We start from the raw sequence: 8,400 nt of genomic DNA, 5'->3' as shown, positions 1-8,400 counted from the left end.
CACCACGACACTACAAACGTGCGCTCTGAGTGCTCAGTGTTGCCAACCTGGCTCTCCATCTTTCCAGGGCTGTGATGCCTCCAGGTTTCACCCAGCAGGGCTGCACAGGTAGAAGTGAGTCTCTGAGGCCCGGGATGTCCGCACTGTGGTAAGTCTGACCTCTGTGTGGCCCTGTGCAGGTGCACACTGCAAGCACATTGCATTAGACAGCGCAAGTGAATCTACTGGGGCTGGGGTTCCTAGGCCTGGGGTAGTTTTTCCCCTCTTGGCATATGGAGAGAGATGAGCCCCAGGGCCATGTGTATCAGGCTCTCTGAGCTGTGCTGGGGCTGCAGCCCTGCTGGGCGTCTCCCCGTATCTCTGGTATACTGTGGCCTGCACTTGGTATATCTTCCTCCCCCTTTTTCCCAGATCTGGGGCACTTCTGGCACAAGTGCTTCTGGGTGATCCTCTGTGGGGTCAGTGTGGGGTAAGGGCCTTTTGCTCTCCTCCAGTCTTCTGAGTTGGTTTAAGCAGTCTGAACAGTAAGTGAAACTCTTATATTGAGCTTTAAACTTCCTACTCTTCTGAGATTGAATGTCATCTGTCGTGGTCCTTTGGCAGTTTCTTTTTTGGAGGAAGATAATCTACTTAAGGAGATTTGTTACTTGTATAAATTTGCAGTGGTGGAACAGGTCTGGCAAAGACAGATCGGTCAGCAAGGTGGGGATGCTAAATTAATACATTGCTTGGGTGTGCACTGGCTTGCAGGGACCAGGCAGTGTTCAGAGTAAGAGAGCTGAGGAGGGCATAGGTGGAGTGGAGTGGAGATGTGAGTGGGGGGGGGAAATGAATGGCAGATCTCCTCTCTGAGGGAGGTGGATGGCAAGCAGTCTCTGCCTGAGCAAATGGGGAGACTCTTCTGCATATTGGCACAGGAATAGGGGGTTAAAATTAGGGGGTTAAAGTGTCAGGAAAAATACTTTTAGAAATAAATCTTGTGGTTTGGGGATCAGTCCTCAGGTTTTGGAGTTTCTGACTTCACTCCTGATCCCCCTGAGGTTGTCAGAAGTCAGACACTGAAGTTCTTCCAACATGGAGCATGCTGCAAATTCCTGCAGGAGGGGCAGCTCAGTGTTCAGCCGTGCATGGGAGGCAGGAGTTGGAGGTTTGCTTGTTTGCATGTGGTCTGTTACGCTGTTTAGCCTCAATACTGTGGGGGTGAGCAGATCAAGAGTCATGAAAGAGTTAAGAGGCTGAATCTGCCTTGTCTGGTGTGCACCTGGTATATGTGAATCAGGTGTCAGGCTTCAAGGAAAGAGCCAAAAAAAGGAAAGGCTGTGGGTAATGATGGTGGCTTCTTGCAAGGGGGTGGTACCTTGTTATGGGTGAGAAGTGATCTTCCATTAGCATCTTTCTGTGGAAAGGTAGAGGTAGGCCAGCTGTCTGTTCAGGCTGGTAGGAGTTCTTTTTTTTTTTTTCTTCTATACTGCTTTGGGTGCTTCAGAGGTGGTGAGAACATCTCTGTGCTGAGGTACAAAGTCCCCCTGGCCCTGTGAGATGCGAGAAACCATGCTAGTTTGCTCAGATAAGGGCAAAGGCATGGGATCCTGTTGCCCTAGGTCATGGCACTAGCACGTGCTCTGGGAGTGATTCTCTGAGGTACTCGGGGCTCAGCCTTTCAGAGGGAATAGTGGATTCCCAGACCTGTGCAACTGCACTAAATATCCTGAGAGAGCTGAGCACCTGGGTGGCTGGACAGGGGTATCTCAATTTTGGAGTTTGCCTGTGAGTTGCTTTCTTACAGCCTTCCAGTGAACCTATGGTAAACTGGAACTACCACTCTCTCTTCCCTCCTCATCCTCTCCTGAGAGCACTGGAAGTACATTAACCTGACACTAATTGTTACTCTGACTGATAACAGCAATTAGGGCCTGTAATCTGAGATCAAGTCTCTGCGATGTGGAGTGTTGTAATTGCTGCCTGGGGGAGCTCTCTGTAAATACCCTGAGCTGGGAGGCTGAGAGAAAGCTGTGGGATGCTCCTAAATGAGACATGCTTTCAGGAGGAGGTGAGCATGTGCCAGGCTCCGTGGGTGCAGGGCTCTGTCTCTGCCTGCTTCACCTCAGCCTTTCTGTGTCTCTGCCGTGGCTGTATATTAAGGAGGATGCTTGGGGAACCAGGAGAGGGCAGCTGAAGACATCTCTGATCTAGGCCATGCTCAGAAATGGATCTGCATCTCTGGTTCCTCTATGACCTGCCCACGGGGGTTGTTTCCTAACAGTGTTACACTGTGCAGTGTGGCAGCAGGTTGGACACAAAACTGCTAGAGAGACTAGGAGGGGCCAGTGATGTCTGTCTTCACTTGATCCAGTAAGTCTTTAAACCTCGCTGGCAAAGTGGCTGGAAGCTCAACCAAGCTGCTGATGCTTTCTGCAGGCAATAAGGCAACCGGCTGTGTGTCTGTGACTCCCTCTGAGGTGAGTCCTGGTCTCGCTTGTCTTGGTAAAACTTTATTGCTGTCCACCAGTCATGACTCTAGTCCTTAGAAAGTAACAGTGCAGTCTGGAGGTGCTGGAAACGCATCAACAGTCTCCAGCTGTGATGTGGGAGCTCTGAAATCAGTAACCCTGGTAAATCCTTGAAGACTGTCAAAGGCATGTGCTCTCTGTCCTGGGAGTAGCATTCCTCAATGCAGAGGAGTTATGGCTGGAGAGCAGCAGCATGTGACTCTGTCCTGCTGCTCTGCTTAGGGAAAGCAGGACCCCATCTCCCAGGAGATGGGTTGCCTTAAACAGGCCAAGTGAAGAACTGAGCATCAGTGAGACAAAGCCCTCTTCCCCAGTGTCTCCTGATGAAGTTTTTTGCCACTTTGCCTTTGCATGTCACCCTTCACCTCCACTGCAGGCCCAGTCCTTGGGCTCATGGGAGGCATAAGGTAGATCCCCCCGCCAGGGCCTGTTGGGCCCACACTGCCCCATTGTGTGCACCCCACATTTGCAGGCACTCCTTAGAGACTTCTTAAAGTGCTGCTGTTTAGCAGTGGTTTGATGCTGCTTGTCTGATGGATCGAGATGACCCTAGGGATGCTGCAAGGAAAAAGATTTTATCCTCCAGGGAAGGGCCCCTGATCAGTGAGGACAGTCCCTATATTAAACACCCACCACCTTTGCCCCTAGCACAGGACAGCCCAAACAGGGAAAGCTGTGCGAGAGCTGGGCTGGGCTGCTCTAGGGGCAGGCTGAGGGTGTTCCCACTGGGCTGGGGGCTAACCATGCCCAAAACACTGTCTTGGACTTTGAGTTATTTAAGAATTACACACCTGGTCTGGTGGTGAGATGCTGCTTCATCACTTCCCTGCTGCATGGCAATATCCCGCTGCCCAGCCTTTCCCAGGCAGGGCTATTGTGTGGAGGCACTGTCGTGTCCAGCTTGCAGTTCTGGCATCCACTTCTCAGATGCTTTCAGTCTCTTACGTATCCCGCTGGGTATGGCAAGGCCATGCTCATTTAGAGCTGTTATTTATTAAAAGAAGTGCTGGGTCATGACCCTGTCTCTGTCCCTTCAGCTCTTGGTGACATCTGTGACGCAGCTGGTCTTAAGAGGTCACTCATTTTCCCCCTCTTAATGATCTGCTGTAGAAAACAAGCTTTCATGGCTTGCTCAAGTGTCAATGGGACATGAATATTAATGAAGCCTTGGTTGTCCTGTGGTGCTAACTGTTACACAGCCATGGAGGGCTCATTTGGAGCTGCTGGGCAGTGCAGGGAGCTCCTTGATGGAGCTATAATAAAGTGTTCATGAACTCTGCTCTCTCTGAGGTGCAGCTCAGGCCTTTGAACCTGCAGGCTCCTGGCACAGCACAGTAAGGCTGGCTTGGCTTTTTCCCCAGGGCTAGGCTCTTGCACAGCAGTGTGAGCATTAACAGGAGACTCACAGGGGTGCCTCAGATACCACTGGCATGGGAGGGTTTGTTGGTTGCAATGTCAGGTGGAAAATGGTCTAGTTAATGGAACCTAACATCACCTGAGGCTCTGAGCTGGGATCAGGAGGGGAGGACGGGTGCAACACAACATCTATTAAACTGGCCTCTTCCTGCTGTTGAAACCAGCTGGGAATCAAATATAAGGTTTGAGATGACTGGCTGTTGTCTGTTACACGTACAAGGAAAGAGCATAATTTTGAGTCTGGGGCAAGCAGGCTTCTGCTGTGTTAATTTGGGCAACTGCTTCTGTTTTCCTATGTTGAAAAGTGGGGGTAACAACTGAGGCCTTCCATATGAAATAGGTGTYTTTAGAAAAACTAGGCATTCTGCATATGAACCTGGAATATACCAGACAGACAGTGCCTTGTGCCTTTAAACAGTACATGTTTAATATGCATGCTCTATAAATAGCATGAATGGCAGCAAAATTGCTCCCCAAAAGATGAACTTGGAGAGATGACCCCAGATCTAGGTCTCTTGCTCTGAACTCTCATGGGTCTCCTGAAACAAGAGCCCAGGGTTAAGCAGTTTGGGGTGGATGGTTGGTGACTCTGTTTTCTTTATCTGTGGAGTGTAGCTGTTTCACACCTGGAGAAAGAGAAGACTGTGGGGAGTATAGCAGAACTGACTTGTCCTGCTTCAGTTACAGCAATATCTTCTTTCCCTCCCACCTGGAGTTCACTGCCCATAGAGATCCTGGGGACACTGGTTGTGCTATTGAACATCCTCCCTCAAAAATCTCTTGTATCAGCACCTGTAGGAATTTCCCCCGGCCCCCTTGCTGAATTGGATTTTGCCCCAGGCTATGTTCCTGACAGCCTCCTGCTGCAGAGAGGAACTTCCAAACCCATCTGTGATCAAAAGGAGCATTGCTTTTCCTGCATATCCTGCCAGCTATGGCACAACTGTGCTCATTTAATTTTAAAAAGTGGTGAATGCTGGCCTGTGTTGTCTCCAAACTATGGCCGTTGCAGGCTGTCGTGTCTTAGTAGCATAGAAAGCTTTCAGTTCCCAAAGTCTGTGTGTGTTCTGTGAAGTTGCTCACTTCTTTTATGTATCAGACCCAAGGATGAAATGCAAAGGTAGAAACTGATGGCTCTGTTAATTATAAGCACGGTGTYTGACTACCCCAGTCAAACTGGCTTCCTTTTACTCTAAGTGCCATACAAACAGATCAGAAAGATCCTCCCCTGCACCTCCCTGAAAACTTGCAGGAGAGCTTGGCTGGTGCAGGAACATGGCGTGCCCATGGAGCGGCGATCGGCTCTGTGTTCCCATTAGGGTGGCCTGGGAGGGTAGCAGCAGAAGCAAGAAGCAAAGGGGCGTTTGACATGGTAGGAAGATTTAACAGGCTGCCTTTGGGAAGAATGCAGGGTGGCTCATACCTGCTCTTTGCTCAGAAACATGGGAGATCTGTAACCTCTTATTGATGATAGGAGAGACTGACCTACAAATCCTGAGCCTGTGACCATGCACAGGTTTTTCTAGAATGTAATCCACACAAGTAAGAAGCAGGAGGGGCTGCACTATCTGCCAGCCCTGAGTACCTCTGCCACTGCTCTTGGAGATCCCATATACTGGATTTGTGGGTGTGAGTATGAGGATGTGGATTATCTTCATAGAGAAAAAAGCAAAAAAGAACTTTAGAAGCCTTTGACGGCGTAGGGTAAAAGCATCACCTTTCTTGACTTGTTTGTCTTGAGAAGGAGATTGTATCTACTGGGTAAGATGAAGAGAAGTTGCACACTGCCTGGTGTTAATTACAAAGGGAAAAACACATGAAAATCAAGTGAAATTGAATCCCACTGCATTTGATATTCCCAGAGTTGAAGGCCTCAGTGCATCTCATTAGTTTAAAAACTCTGATGGAGAGAGCTCAGTTTCAAATGGGAAATTGATATGACATTGAGACCTGGGAGAGGATTAGCTGCCTGCCTGTGAACTTGTCCGAAGGAGTTTAACATGTAAATGTTCCARTAGAGCAGCTCCCTGTGAGAAAGGCATGCCCGTTAATTAAGGCCCTTGGGACTGCACAGTTGCAATGAGGGAGGGATGAGGTCTCCATCTGTGGAAAAGGCGTGCTGCTGTTTTCTCTCTGCTGTCGAAATACTACATGGGCTGTATAAGCAGGCCCAAAGCTTTGGGTGTGTGGTCTCTGCCTGGATACTGATGAAAGAGATGCTTTGTTATAGTTGCTGTTGGGCTTTACAAGTGCTGGATTAGGACTGAACTACACAGCATGTGGTGGTCTGATTTTTAGGACTAATGTTTTCGTCCCTTTATAGGAGGTGTCTAAGGAGTGTGCGTGGCTAGGAGACAAAGCTGGATTTGGCCTACAGGTGAGTTAGGGACTGCTTTTGTGACAAAGAGATTGGTTCCAAATCTGGACTCCACAGAGGTGCTGCATACTTAGAGCTCTGGGGATCCTGCACTTGGATGCCAAAACACATCTAATTGCTGTGACCCAGTGTCTTCGTTCTGATGGTATGAAAACTGCAACCAGACCAAGGCAATGCTCTTGCTGCATGTAGAAAGCTGCAACCCCCTTTTTTCAGTGCTTGAGCTGATAAGAGAGATCCTCCAGGGGATGAAGACTATCAGATACGTCATGCTTGTCAGTCTGTACCTGTGATCCTGTCTGCTTTGAACCCTGCTGGTTCTACCTTTCTGATGAAGTGTTTTGTAACAGCAGTGTATGGAGAAAGGGCCATTTCCCATTTCCTCTTGCAAACACCAGCCGTGCTGTGTGCCATCTTAAAGCAAGGTGATAATGATGAAGAATCCAAGACTCAGTGGCACACCAGGGTTTCAGCAGCACTTTGCTCCTTTTGAAAACGAAATGTGTTCCCGGGCTGACTGATCTCTGTGGCAGGTGGAGTTTGCAGGCCACACAAACATCTTTGTGCTTCTCCTGTATTTGGAGAGCAATTTCTAGTTGAAACATTGCTGTGACCCTGATAGGATTACTGGAAGGAGGGCTGGCAGGGCCCTGTTCTTCCAGCTGAGCGATGCAGGCTGTGAAAGCCCACAGGGGTCTGGCCATCAGCGTGATGCCTCTCCCTTGGGCAGAAACCCCTGCCCAAGTAGCCAGAAGGTGACAAGCTGTGCATCCCTCCAGCTCGGGCCTTTTCAGGGCAAAATTTTTGGCCTCTGCTGAAGAAGCAGTGGCCTGTGGCAGGCTGTGTACTCATGTAGGGGCAGGGATGCCTCTCACCTACCCTTTGCCTGTGCATCTCTTACTGCCTGTCCTCTCTCCTGCCCTGCTTAAAATTAACAGGCCTTCAGATTCTTCATTGAAACAACAGCTCTGCACCTCTAGTGAGGAGCCCCAAAGGAGAACCGTTGTCCCTGTGTAATGTATTGCTCACACTGACATGGGTGCTGGAGATATTAGCTGGAGCAGGGAGCTATGCTTTATGTAACTGTAAAGTACTGCGGTTCAGAGAAATGTGTAGGGCTGTTCCTCATCTTAAGCATGTGAGAAAGAGCTTCCATGTGAGGATAGACTAGATCAGGACTCGCCAGCTTGGAAAAGACATGAGTCAGGAGGGCTTGTGAGAGAGACCTATAAAATGTTAAGCAGTGCTGAGAAGGTGATTAGAAAATGATTGTTTGTTGTTTCCTGTAGTGCAAGAAGCCGGGGCTCCCTGCTGAAAATATCAGGCTGCGTGTTTGARACAAACAGCATTACATGCTATGTGAGTGGGGAAAGTAATTCAGCCATGAAACTTGTTGTCTTGGGATGTTGTGGAGGCCAAAAGTATCATGAGCCTTTAAAAAGGAATTCAGCAATTTCGTGGCAGATAACTCTTTGACAATGGACCTAAACACAGCCCTAGAGCAACTTACAGCTTGGGAGYTTATAAGCCCCGGGCTGCTAGAAGCTGGAGAAATGTCCAGGAAAAGACCATTGTGTTCCACCTTCTGTTAAGCTCTTTCTGTTAGCATCAGGTTTGGCTGCTGTTGGGGACAGGATGCTGAATTAGAGGAACCTGTGGTCCCTTGGCTCATGGCTGTCATGAGTGACCAATTGAGTAACTGACCCTCTCATGCACTTTCTGAAATAAGACTCTTCTTTTTGGGAGGCTGTGGTCAAAAGAGCCATTTCAGTTTTGACCCTGGTAAAGTGTGTTCATAGGTACAGATGCTTGAGTGACTTCTCTCCTGTCTGTGCAGAAGTTGAGGTTGTGCTTAGGGGGTTGTTTGGTGACAATTCTTCTGGGCAGGTTGGGGAATTAAACAGTAAATAATCAGCTAAGAGATTAATGAAAACATATCAAGATATGTAAACCTATGTATCACATCTCTTGAAGATGATAAAGGAGCAGTTAATAAATATTTGCAATCAACTTTCCTACTTGGAAGCTTTCTCTGAAAGCAGTTGTTTGACACTGCTCAAACAACTCATCCACTTCCATCATTTTAACAATCTGTTT

Source organism: Apteryx rowi, unplaced genomic scaffold (assembly GCF_003343035.1).
Source record: "Apteryx rowi isolate R43461 unplaced genomic scaffold, aptRow1 scaffold_65, whole genome shotgun sequence".
Taxonomy (NCBI): domain Eukaryota; kingdom Metazoa; phylum Chordata; class Aves; order Apterygiformes; family Apterygidae; genus Apteryx; species Apteryx rowi.
The sequence above is the reverse complement of the archived record's forward strand: the minus strand, read 5'-3'. Positions refer to the sequence as shown.